At 45.6% G+C, this 13,061-nt stretch overlaps 1 protein-coding gene across 15 annotated transcripts in view; it reads right to left on the reverse strand.

Moving 5' to 3' along the window:
- Nucleotides 1-13,061, reverse strand: part of LOC3291649 (protein spire) — a 121,976-nt gene that overhangs the window by 68,367 nt on the left and 40,548 nt on the right. The gene's annotated exons all lie outside the window — the stretch shown is intronic.

The following is a 13,061-nucleotide window of genomic DNA, read 5'->3' on the forward strand; positions in this document are numbered from 1 at the left end:
CAGCTTGGCGTGAATGAATTGCGTTTCACGTTTTGTACATCAATTAGATGTGAATTAACTAGGCTACTGTTCAATTTTATCATGCAGCCATGGCATGAAAAACTTTTTGGATTTCCTTACACCGGCCCTGGTTGTATTGACAAAAAAGCGATAATTTTTTTAACCCTTTCTATCGCTTGTGAGTGTTTTAACCTTGAATTATCTTGATAGAAAACAGCTTTCATTTCGGCAAGCATAAACAACCACTTCAATGTGCTTCATCCTCTTACTTGTCGGCCACCAAGTTTGCGCCAAAGGGTATCTCAATCGTTTTTCCTACCTTCCCCTAAACACTACTCAAAATCCGCTAACCTTTCTGGTTGGGGTGATTTTTGTTAAGACAACCAGACACTCAATTTATATTAGACATGTTTTTTTTAATCTTCTGATTAAGCGATCGAAATAAAAAACAGACAGCAGCTCGGATCTGCTTTTCCATCATCGGAAATCAAACTAAAAATAGCACATATGTATACCATGCAGCTTATAAACACGATTTCAAATGGAAATTCGAAGCAGATATTTTTGAGCGATAACAGCTTTTTGCAGATGAAAATAGCATCAAAAATATAATTAATCAAATTAAAATACGAATCATGAACTATGGTGTGCTATAGAAGAACTATTTGTTGTGCGAAACATACATATTATATTTAGGGCTACAGTACATTGACCCTGAGTCAGCCCAAGGCTTGACATCATTTAAATTGATTTATGTAAAACAGCACTTAATGTTTGATATGTATCAATGCGGACATGGAACGAATTATAATTGGAAAATTGCAAATATGCGTTCATCATACATGCATCAAAACAAAGGTCAATTTGATACTTTCACTGAAACAACCATTCAGACATTTTTTATTGAGTAAATAAGTTTCATTTACCTCAAAGAGCACATACTGGAGAAAACAGCACATGGCATGAAGCAAAATAACAAATTCTACACGTCCCACCACCTCTTTTGACGATTGATATCTCAAGAAGCAGTCTGAAGTAAGAGTGAATACCTAAGCCGCACGATCGGAAGAACCTTACAAAAAAAACATCGTCCTCACGAACGAACCACTTCATTCCATCGTCATGCTTTGTGTGAGTACTAGTTCTAGCACCTACTTCCAACCCGCGTCGATTATTCGCCGATGGAATTTGAAAAATGAACCACCGAACCAGCCACAAACAGGTGGGAAATATCGATCACCAGCTACGGTGCTGCGCAAGTGTCTTGAAGGGTGTAAAACAAGAAGCGAACAGACCCGATCGGCGACGACTGATTGCCGGCTGATGGATGGGCATGATCATGAAGTGGAGATAAACCTCCACTCGCTCGCTCGATGGTGTCAAGCAGAATCTTAAGCAAATTATTCCCGCAGAACAGGGAGTGGTGTCCGGAGATTGAATTGATACTGAGCATGCATTGAAACATTCTTTTCCTGCTAAAGAAGTTTTTACGCATTAGAATGCTGTCTTTACAAGTTGCTTGGCTGTTTAGTGTAATTACTCTGCAAAACGTTTATAGTTTTTATGCAATGTCTTCAGCATAAACTAATGTCGTCTGCAGTTAGGTGCTGCTAATCTGAACTGGAAAATAATGTGATAAAGTTTGTTCAGTAATAATCTTTCCAAATTCATATTATTTCGTTACCATCATGCATAAACGTTCTAGAAACATGGCATTGGAATTTCTATCCCAACCTTAAATTAAATAATCCTTTTGCTGGACAGACCGGCACCATAGCATGACCTTTGCAGGCATGGTTTCTGCCAAACTCGCACGGCTTCCGTAGCTGTTCCGAGCTATTTTCCCGTTAGCTATCCCAGGTTCGATTTCAACATCGTCATAATGCTATTCATCTCGCCGGTTTCATAAAATCACACACGCAACCCGACCATTTTCCATAGTAGGTCATTCTCAGGGTTTTTTTGGTAAGGGGCCGATCAATCAAGACAGTGTTGTGTGCGCTTTTCTTGCTGTAGGAAAAACTCTGACCGTAACGGCACCCTCAAGTCTGCGTGCCCGATAAAACGGGGGGTGGGAACTATCTATACAGAGAACAGTGAAGAAAAAAACTGCAAAATCATACTGGATCTCAACGACTGACACAGTTTTACGAAAACAGAAAAGACACGCTCCCGTGCGCCTATTCTTGAGCGATACTAGTGAAAAGTTCTTGCCGTCTCCCTAGCATGACTGAGTGTTTTTTGAAACTTCATTCACAAAACTTACCCGCCAGTGCGAAGCATAATCTATCCTTCACCCCTTACCCCATTGCACGCACGCCAAAACTTCTGCCTAATGCTCTCGTCAGCTTCGGAAGGTGTAATTGGCGGCGCAGAAACAAACGCGCAATGTGGCGTTAAATTATCCGGAGCGCAAGGTACTGCGGTTCACGAGATGTCTATTATTATGCAATCAAGAACGGGGAGCACATATTCGAGGTCCACGCTCATCAGAATACAACAACAACCAGTAAAACGCACAGATTGAAGGATCGTTTCTAAGGGGTCACAAAATTATAGGCTCCATTTTGGGGCTTTTTAATGAGGAACAAAACGAATCAAATGCGGCACAACGTACAATGCAAAGAGGAGAATAATTTGCAATGAAGTTTGGTGTTCTTGAGATGCGGCATTCAGGAGATATATACCTTGTGTACATTGTCACAGAGTGTGGATTCAACCTTTGGATTTGATAAAAAAAACCATTTGTCCTCAAAACGAAACAGTTATGTACACCCCGTACGTTGCTCATTATTCATCTTAAATGTGTCAGCATGCGTTATTATGCAACATTCTAGACGCGATAAGAGCCCGGGTCTCTGTTGACGAAGACAAGTTGCCCTATGCATTGCGCCAGCAGCATGGAACACGGTCAGCCTGCCAGCCAGCCAGTCTGGTTAGATAAGTTTACTCCGCTTAACGGTGGTCTGACCGAGTCTACGCGTGGAGGATTTATTGATTTACGATCAGAACGTTTAAGCGCTAATGAACTGCTGGTAAGACGGTTTCTCTTCCTGCCTGCCGGATGCACGAGGATCGCTACAATCCGGTTAGGTAATAACGCGATGACCAATTAACGGTTTACATCTTTGTGACTCAATTAGCACCCCGGCTATGACCGTCGCAGAGCACACAGTGATGATGATGGAGCTTAGCAGTGTTTGTGATCATCAAAGATGCATACGGGAAGATGCAATGATATGGTGAAGTCAGGGAAAGAGACTCATGAATATCAAAGTATTTACTTAACAACACAAAACACTTCTCCACAATGTATAGATCCTAATATCTCTTAGAGTTCGAGATATCAGACGGTAAAACATGTAGTGAAAGGCTATTCCAACATCCACATAGTATCTTCACCAAATCTTCAAAATACACAATGCAATCGAAAACAATGCCCAGCAAGATTTGCATCTCATCGATTGAACGCTCCAATTGGCATACTGTAACAGTAGCACAGACGAACACCTTCAACCCTGCAATCTATCCCCAACACCTGGTCACTTTCATTGGGCCGCTTTGGAAACTTGACCTCTGCGCTCCAATAACTCTCTGCACGCCTTCCATTGACACCGGTGCGCTCGCCTTCATCGCCGGCAGATCGGCAGCCCGAGATGCCTTCAAAGCTGGCAAAAATTACACACACCTTTTCACGCACCCGTAAGTTCTCTCTCCCTCGCCCATTGCTATGGCATTGTCGCAAACGCAAAGGAAATGTGTTGCAATCTTCCCGTGTTTTCTAAACACACAACCTGTGCGATGCTCAGAGGGATTGTTGTGCTCATCAAGCGGTAAGACAAGCGGAACATACTTTGAAGGTGTGAGAGGGTTTTAATAAAAAAAAACACAACCCGCCATGGCTGTATCGCCATGTCGAGTAGTGCACACAGAGGACGGCGCTTTTTTGCAAGAAAACAAACGGATGCACCACATTGCGCCAGTGTGCGGTAGCAAAACAATCGCGAGCTGATGAGTCTTTTACAGTTCAGCTATTTCTACAAATCACGCTGGGGGTATCGGAGTGTAGATATCTACGCTATGGTGTAGATTATCTGCTTTGATCTATAGCTGTACCCATATGTGATTGCCAACTGCTGCTGAATTGAGCGAAATATGCGCTAGGCCTCGTGGATGAATGGCAAAGATGTTGCTAAACAGCCACAATTGAGTACTGTGTTATGCAGATGTACAAAATAGCCAGAATGTTACTATATGACCAAAGGTATATTATGATCCAACCATCACACCAGCTATCACATCCATTCATCTAGCCTGAAAGAGTCACCAAAACATTTCTTCTTCGCTTCTACCGGAACAACGCAAAAGGTGAATGGCACCGGGTGACAACTTGGTGCCCACATGGCAAAGCACGCAGTACGCACAGTTTCAGCAAACAGACCGTAGGATGGTAATTGGATGCACTTCGTACACGTTCCCGTAGTTCAAACGGCATTTTCCAGTGAGGCCAGTGACATACGACGACTATTAACCTGCCTCTCTACATTGCATTTACCTTACTTTGGAAGCTTCCCCACTCACCTCAGAAGGACAGACAGAGATACAAGCATGAGTGTGTCGAATCAAAAGCCAACCGTGTTCGACAGCATCGCTCACCATGTTCAGCCAGCCAGTGTTGCATTTCGAATTTCACCGCACATTTCAAACGATGTTGGAAAATGTCTCCTAAAGCCAGAGAAAACTTTCCGACCGGCCCTTCACACAAAGGAAAGGCACTTGAGACAACTTGATAAGATTAGGTATCTGTCGGGGTATCCTGCACCGTCAAAACAAAATCGAACGCCCGGTTGAATGCCACAAACAACAAACTAGTAAAACCGGAAGTCACCCCAAGTGAAATTGATACAAATTTCCTCACCGACTGTTTGGGAAACTTTGCTTTGGTGCTGTTCCATCAATCTTCCATAGTCGTGTTATTGTGCCAACCGCTCCCAGGTGAAGATATCGATCTTTCCAATATCGGCTACGATTAAATTAGGGTTAAGCCGTATAATGCTTACCCCGTAGGTAGTATTACTCTTTAAGCAAAGGTTAAAAGGTTGCTCCATTTCAGCGTGCTCTATTGGATGAAGTTATCCACCAGCAACCCAACATCTGACTCTGGCACCAAAAGTATGCCTTTTTTATTTCATTCCCCGCCAACAATCTACCATCAGTTTGTTTTTGTGTTTTTTTTCGGTGCTGATGCAAACGGTTTTGGCAAAATGACTCAACTCCACTTAGAATTCACAACTTCGATGCACAAGCCAGGCTCGAGATCGTGTCCCGCTTCCCCTGAGTGTGTGTTGCAACCTTACCAAACTGGAAAAGGGGCTACGAAATTTCGACTCAATTCCGAAACTGTTCTGGTAATATTTCTTTACGTTGCCACCGCTCCTCCCAAACGCGCACTTCGCTCCTTCTTTGGGCCCTACTCCATGCCTACAGACGTGTCGCCTCGCCGCGAGTATATATTTATCTCCCCGACAGTACAGCAAGCGTACAAGCAAGCGCAACGTGCGGACTCCAGAAGGATGTGGCGGAAGAAATGAAACCTCTGGAAGGAACAATGAGCTCACGGCGGCGACTCAATCGTGATAATTTATGATCGTATCTCGGGTAACTTATTCACCACCCCATTTGCGATTCGGTGTTTCACATCTCGGTGCCATAATTTTTATGTACTGTTTTAGTTTTTTCACTGTCCTGTGAGGACCCGACAGACACACCGTGCTCTGTCTACACTCAATTACCCTTGCGATGATTATTGGGAACTGCAGCGCCCTTAACTAGCCTATCTGGCCCGGGCTGGGGTGGTTCATTCCATCAGGACCTCTTACGGGTCAGTGGGACAGATATTGTCTAGGCCTCGCCGGTGACAGATGGCGTTCGTGCTTGGTACCCACCAATCCAGCGCGCTTCTCACCCCAGTGTGAACTCTGGCTTACCAGAAATCGTGAGTTCACAAATGTCACGCAGAGTCCCAATTTGCGTACCGTGATCGATTTGACCTGTCTCTTCCGCGGACCCGTAACCCGAAACAAACGCCACCCCTCAACGGCCAGCATTCAGCTCCGTCATGGTTGCTAACGATGGTGGAACGGTTGATTAGGTACTGTGTATGGCCGGTGCGTGGCCCAGCTGGCCAGCTAGCCAGCTGGCTCAAAAACTGTACTCACAATTTCCGATTGCAAACCTAGGTTCAAGTGTGCGTGTGGCACACGACCAACCAACGGTTCCCTAATAGCGGAGGGAGGAGGTCTGCTTTGACATTGACATTTACCGCACCGCCGGCAGAGACAGCAACAAATCGATAAATGGTCCTAAACTGGGCAAAACAATCCTCATCTTCGCGTGCAGCGGAACCGACCAAGTTCCAGTTGTGTCAATCAATCGATATCGGTCCGCGTACGCGGACTGTGTGCGTGTGTCTGTGCAGGTTTGGGTAGGTTTGGGTAGGTTTGGGTAGGCCTGCGTGTCCGTCCCTCGGATATGACAGCCCTAATGACAGACTGTCACTTTGAAGGTCTGTCGGTGTGCGCAACTCGAGACCGGCCTAAATCGATCTTCTTCAGACATCGCCACAACAGTTGATCGATTGAGAGAGCCAAATTGCGTATGCCGTATCTGCCGATGGTGTACGTTACCTATTTTGATACGATAAAATGCGGAAGATACGGCTATCGGTACCACTGCGATACGGGAGGTCGAAACTGGAAATGCCTCCACTCTTCCCACACACCCTTTTTACCATCTGGCGGTTCTTTTGGGGCTGCTAGCATGGCTAATTGATACGTACATGTTGGCAGTTGGCAGAGCGTAAGTGTTATTAATATTTGCCTTCTACGCATCCATTTGCTATCGCTTTGGAAATAACAAACAGTGATATCTATAACAGGAACTGATTCTGTTCGCTTGTCATTCGTGCATTAAGTTACCACGTGTCGTTTAGATTTGTTGTGTACCAGTTTGCGTCACTCATTAACTGTCCTTCCTTTTCCCCTGTTAATATTCATTCGAGCTTAGCAACAAACGCAAACATTTCTATACCATCATCTCTGCCGTTTGCGTTAATGAATAGAGTTCCAAATGCGCATAGTTACATTGGCTCATCAAATGGAAAGCAGGTCATCACTTACTCACTCTCCAAAATCAAACCTTCAAATTTCATCTATCTATCTAGTCCATTGGCACAATATCCTTTACGCATAATGCAACGTCGACAATCGATTCCTCAATCCATATGATGTAATTTGCGGCAAGATGTGGATTCAATTTCTGCAGATGTTACTGAACATTACCGGGTAAAGTATCGTACCACTGATTGCTAATTATTCACAGCTAGTTATTGGCTCCCAGACTGTTGGGCTCTCTCACGTGGATTTTCTTATTCACGTTTGTATGCCTGGTTTCGTATTTCACTGAATGTGATTCATTATTGCTCCAACCGTCAGTGCTTGATGCCTATAGAGGCTCTCCAACATCACCCGATAGCAATTATTTGCAACCAACAGCATGCGAATCAATCATTGATAAACTCCGTTACCGTTGAATCCCAATCTTTAAACTCAATGTAACTGTTTCTTTGAGACATTATTACCAAAACCCGTATTAATGACATCCCGCTGGAGATGGAGATACAGACATTTCAGTACCAAAACATCACACTCATGGAGCAATAATGCAAGAGACACTCACAACTTCCTGTTGAACCCGGCCAAAAATGCTAATCGAGACAATTATACAGAACGGACTTTCTAGAACATCGTCCACATAGTAAACATCTATTCTAGCGTGCTATAATTTATGTTTACAAAATTACTACCACAAACACCGGTCAGTCAAGCCTTTAGAACACCGGGCGGCAAGCAATTATTCGGCGCCTCTCTGCTGTTGGGCAGAAAAGAAAGAAATAATTCGAGCCTTTCCTTTCTAGGGAGGTAAAAGAACTCATCACCGCCCAAATTAGGTACCAACATCATGCCTCATCCAAGAACGTTAGAATCAAAACGTCGAGCAAGAGAAAGAGAGCGTGTATAGAAGAGTTAGCGCGTAATAACACAGATGGAAAGTCGAGAAGCACTCAAGAACCTTCAATTTTCATTTCCTCCACGTCAACAGCTCGTGCGCCTTTCTAAAGAAAACAGCGAACGAATCGGTCAATTACGAAATTTACAAAACCAACGTGATCGAAATCGCTACAAGCGAGCGCTGGAAGCTGCAAAACAAAACGAGAATCTGTATTGTTATGCCAAACAACGGCCAAACCTGGAATGGGGTTTCAACTGCGCCACTACCATATGTGCACCAGATCTCTGGCGTTCCCGGCAGCCAGATAGAACATGTAAATGGGTTCATTGAGCTTTCCAATTCGAAACAACAATACGCGAATAGCGCCACTGAAGGACCGTCGAACGGGTGTAGCAGCACAGCGCCGATCGGTCGGTTTCTTCACTTCCCAGGGAATCCATTTTGCAACACAAAATAACCCTACCTCCTCCGTTCAAGCCTCGACGAGTTCGGCGCCTCCAAACATCAACCAGTGTGCTTACAAGGGGTTCCCCCATCGGAGAACGATTCAACTCCAACGTCAGAACCTCACCTATCCGTGCACGGCGGCCACATACGGCGAGAATGATTCATACCGAAACTATTAAAACTACTTCAACCACGAACCATTCACGTGCGACACGGTCTCCTCAAGACAAACCGAGTTCTCTTGACGTAATAGTTGAGCGAGAAATAAAGTACGCGAGCTTGCTAGGCGTACCGTCAGTTTGCGCAACCAGGATTCCATCCACCAGAAACACTCCTTCACAGTTGAAACTGAAGGCTTTAGACAAAAAAACGGAGCATTGCCTTCGGGTTCGACAACATCAACAATGGTCACTTATGACTATCAGATCAACCATCAGCACAATCCATACATCCGTCTGATGTTTTACATCGTAAAAAACTGCGACCAGGGCCTGCAACTTTACAACGTCTTAGCAGCGACACTCCTTCCAACAGTAAACCACAAATTGGTGCAATGTACCGTCTTTAACAGATTGAATAATGATCTCCAGCGTAGATCCAAACCCCCAACGGCTACTCATTAGGATTTTAACTACCAGTTTCAACAAAAATGCTCCCACACGCTTTCTTCCTCACTCCATAACTAAACTCTTTCTTTGGATGAAGAAATGTCAAGAACCTTCCATTCGTCTCCTTCGCCGCTTACCAGCCACAGTGCTGCCACCGTTGCCGTAGGTGAACCTACTTGATCTTGGGCGGTAGTTAAAGAGTTAAATGACCGTTTGCCAGCAACATTCAATAGCCAGCGGGAGGGTAGCCAATGCCAAAACTTACTCCAGCCTCAGCGCATCTTGGGTGGACAGGACACATTGTTTCCACAGCCCTGCACTTAATGAACAGGTTTTGAACTACACGAGCTGGCTATTTAATTGCAAATGCACATCACGCGGAACCAGAGGGACCAGAATATTAAATGAAGATTGCATTTGCTTCCCCTTCAGCTGTTGCTAGGTTGGTTGCTTTGGTTCAGATCAATTGTCCGTGTGCATGATGCAACTAGGAAACACGAAGTGGAATCGATTTCCCGAAAACACTTCATGCCATCGTGTAGCTCTGCAGGGGGACATTTTCCTTCCACCGCCTGGAGGCTACGGTTCCGGAGAGCAGGACAAACACAGGCAAGAAGACACGAGACAAATTGCATAACACAAAGAACTATAAAGCGCCTTTTTTGGAGAAAAGTATAAGGCAAACAAGCGAATGCACGAAAACCATATAAACTGCCGACGCTGCTTGAGGCTAGTCGGTTGGGAAGGTGGTACTGATCTAATCCTCTGAACTCTCTCGCTAGATGGGCATATGCTTGCACACACTCGCTGTGGCAGGACTGTCCGGCGACTTGCAAAACGCATAAATTTGCAAATCACAACCATCTCACCCTTACTCTGCCCTACCAAACTAACGTGACTGAGGAGGAAGTGGAGGAGAAGTATTGTTTATACTGCTGTTTCCTAAGGTAGTATAGTTCCTTCGTGTGTACAGGGAGCAACGACTGAGTTTCAGTAAAGCTATGTGTACCTTGTGGATTCAAAGTCGATGCAAGTCCCCAAAGTCCACCTAAGCTTCAACCACAATGCATCGCAAGAACAGTCCACAATACCTTTAATGCTCACCCAGGAGCGTGGTGACAATTTTGGCGCTCAAGCTGGCGACTAACCTTAAGACAAGCTATAACACAAACATACATACACACTCACACACACACACAATCATACACTATCGGGTCTTTAAAGGTCAGCAGTAGCGAGGCCCGTCGAAGTCGGCCAAGCGCTGGCGCCATCCAGCGGCTTGTCTGTCCCAAACGAGCCTGTTCGTGAATCATGAAGCTGTAGCTCACGAAATAAATTCATCATTCTTGTGGTGCATAGGGTTCTGCTGAAAGTTATGTTGACATCCAGTATTAAGATTGAAACCATTAAGGGGTGTGGAAAGCAGTTCTCTGTGTTTGTAGAGTCGTATAATTCAAGATGTATTGATGCCTCAGAAACATTGGAAAAGATCGGAGAATCTGTAACAACATATTACTAACCATGCCGGATATGCCATAAATATGATCAATCATAGTCGCATTGCCTCCATTTCATAGAGTATAAACACAACGTCATCGCATACTTTGTTATCAGAAGGACGATAAAAATGGGAAACTTAGATAAGGAATGTGATTCCCAGAACTACCCGGCATCCCACCAATTTGCTATACTATCATGCAAAGAATGACTTGACAATTTTCCACCACAGGGCCAGTAGTCCCCAAAAAAATCCCCGTTGTATGGGTGTTCCATCCTACATTTTTAAAAGTCCAACGCACCCCTAGGGCAACGTTCCCAGCGGATGGAGCTATTTTAGGAAGGAGACACCGCTGGCTGCTCCCTAGCTGCTTGCGTTGGGTGGAATTAGCTCACTGGTATTAAAAATAAATTTGTTCCCATCGGCTAATCGAACCTCGGACCGAGCACAACGCACCGGTATGTAACACGAGAAAGCCCCCACAAAGCAAGCGAACTGTTTCCCATTACCAACACGACGTGGACGCCGACAACGACGACGACGCATTGAGATATTGGAGATCCGGTGTATTTTGGGGACACGTTTGGCCTACTAACAGAGCCCTCCCGTACGCGATGCACTACTATTTCTGGAACATGACAAATAGCTACATCGATTAACCTCAAGATCTCGGTTCCATTCTCAAATATGTGGCCTCTTACCTAGATCCCAGATCACAGTTACGATCCAGACTGCATTGCAAAAAAAAGTCAAACATTTTGTAACAAATTCGCCTGCCCCAACGCCGTTTCGTGATTTGTGAAACTCCATTTCATCTTGGTGATAAATGTTACAGCAGCGGCCAGCTTTATCGATCTGCTGCTGCACTCAATACCGCACGGCACGCGCATTGCGGCAAAGTAATAATAAGCGGGTTTCAATCAAACTCTTCCGTCCAAACTTGCACGGTCTCCATAGCAAGGGGAGCCAACAACAGCAAAAATGGTTCGTTTTTTTGCAATATTCACGAAAAATGTAAAGTAAGGCAATCTTTCGTCATAGGCGCTGTCAAAAGCTTGACAGTTTTGAGCCTCATTACCAGGCTGAATATGAAATGAAAGAAGAAGAAAAAAAAGTTACCCTTACCCTCAAGACGATGATGCCGGTTTGCAAAACTTTATTGGATGAAAAGTCGTGTAGCCGGCAGCGGCAGCACACTGCCTTGCTCTCTTGCGTGATGGAGAAATTGCTCGCTTTCGGGCCCACCGGTCCAAGTGACCTAACGTTTTGGTAAAGCGCTGCTGCTCTTCCCAGCCAGCTCGAAAGGAGGCATCTCACCCAGGACTGGCAGCAGCCCGCTTATTGAACGATGCATGTTTAGCGACACTTAAGCAAGAGCCCACTCTGTTCCAGCAACTGCCCGCCGGCTTCTCTGAGGCCCGTCCGAGTCGGGCAAAAGCAAACCGAAGCCGTGAGAAATTTTCCTTCCAGTATGCCACCCGCCATTCCCAGCTGAATGGGGAGCAGAGCCTTAGGATCGCGCCCCGTGTCCGGTAGCAACACGGCGTCTGCCACACAATCAGCCCCCGTTCGTAGAGGGGGTGGGTTTTGCAAACATACCAGCGCTCGGCGTGCGGCAAAAGACGGCAGAACCTACGGAGGTGTCTAAAGAAGGACCACCGTACCCCGCCTTCCGACCGGTAGGCATAAAGGCCCTCCGCCGCCGGACACAGCAGCCATCAATCGGCGGCTAAACTTTGGGTCGCGGTTTTGAAATGGTAATACTTTGGCAGTGTTTATCTGGCGAAAAAACAGCAGTTACCTCACTGCGCACGCCGGCTTGGTGGTAATACAGCGCAGAAAAATCCATTCCCCTGCATAACGGAATGGTCATTCGAACATTGGCAATACTTGGACGGAGCTTTCTTCGCCCAGGCCGCCGCCGGGCTGAAATCGAAAGTGCACGATTTTAATTGTCGTGATCAATTAAAATGCAAACTTCTCTCGCCTTCTTCGCCCGTGCACACAACGTTTGCCCCCATCGTGCGGTTTCTCGCAACAGTATGCTTCTGTTGTCTGGGTTTCTTCGTTCGCTCCGGAAGAAAGAGGGCGGACGACTGCGGAAAAGGTTATTTCGGCTGTTTTGCCCAGTTTGCTAAATTGATACCATCCTCCGACCATCCCTCCCAACAATCCGGTGGCTGTGGTGTCGAAGCAGCGTGTAAATGCTTCCTCCCCCAATGGGAAGTTGCGTACCTTCGAGTTGCATTTGCTCGGAAATGTTAGGCGGAAGTACGCCTAACAAAGGCTTTCCAGCAGTCCTCGTGGATGTGTCCGCCCTGCCGCGTAAAGATGAACGGACTATGTAATGGACGCCTGGGCTGGCGCTCGATCGTATAACGGTTTCAAACCCTTCCTCCCGCCCTCGGCCTAACTTTCTATTTTGGACAGACGAAAAA

Source organism: Anopheles gambiae, chromosome 3, assembly GCF_943734735.2.
Source record: "Anopheles gambiae chromosome 3, idAnoGambNW_F1_1, whole genome shotgun sequence".
Lineage (NCBI taxonomy): Eukaryota > Metazoa > Arthropoda > Insecta > Diptera > Culicidae > Anopheles > Anopheles gambiae.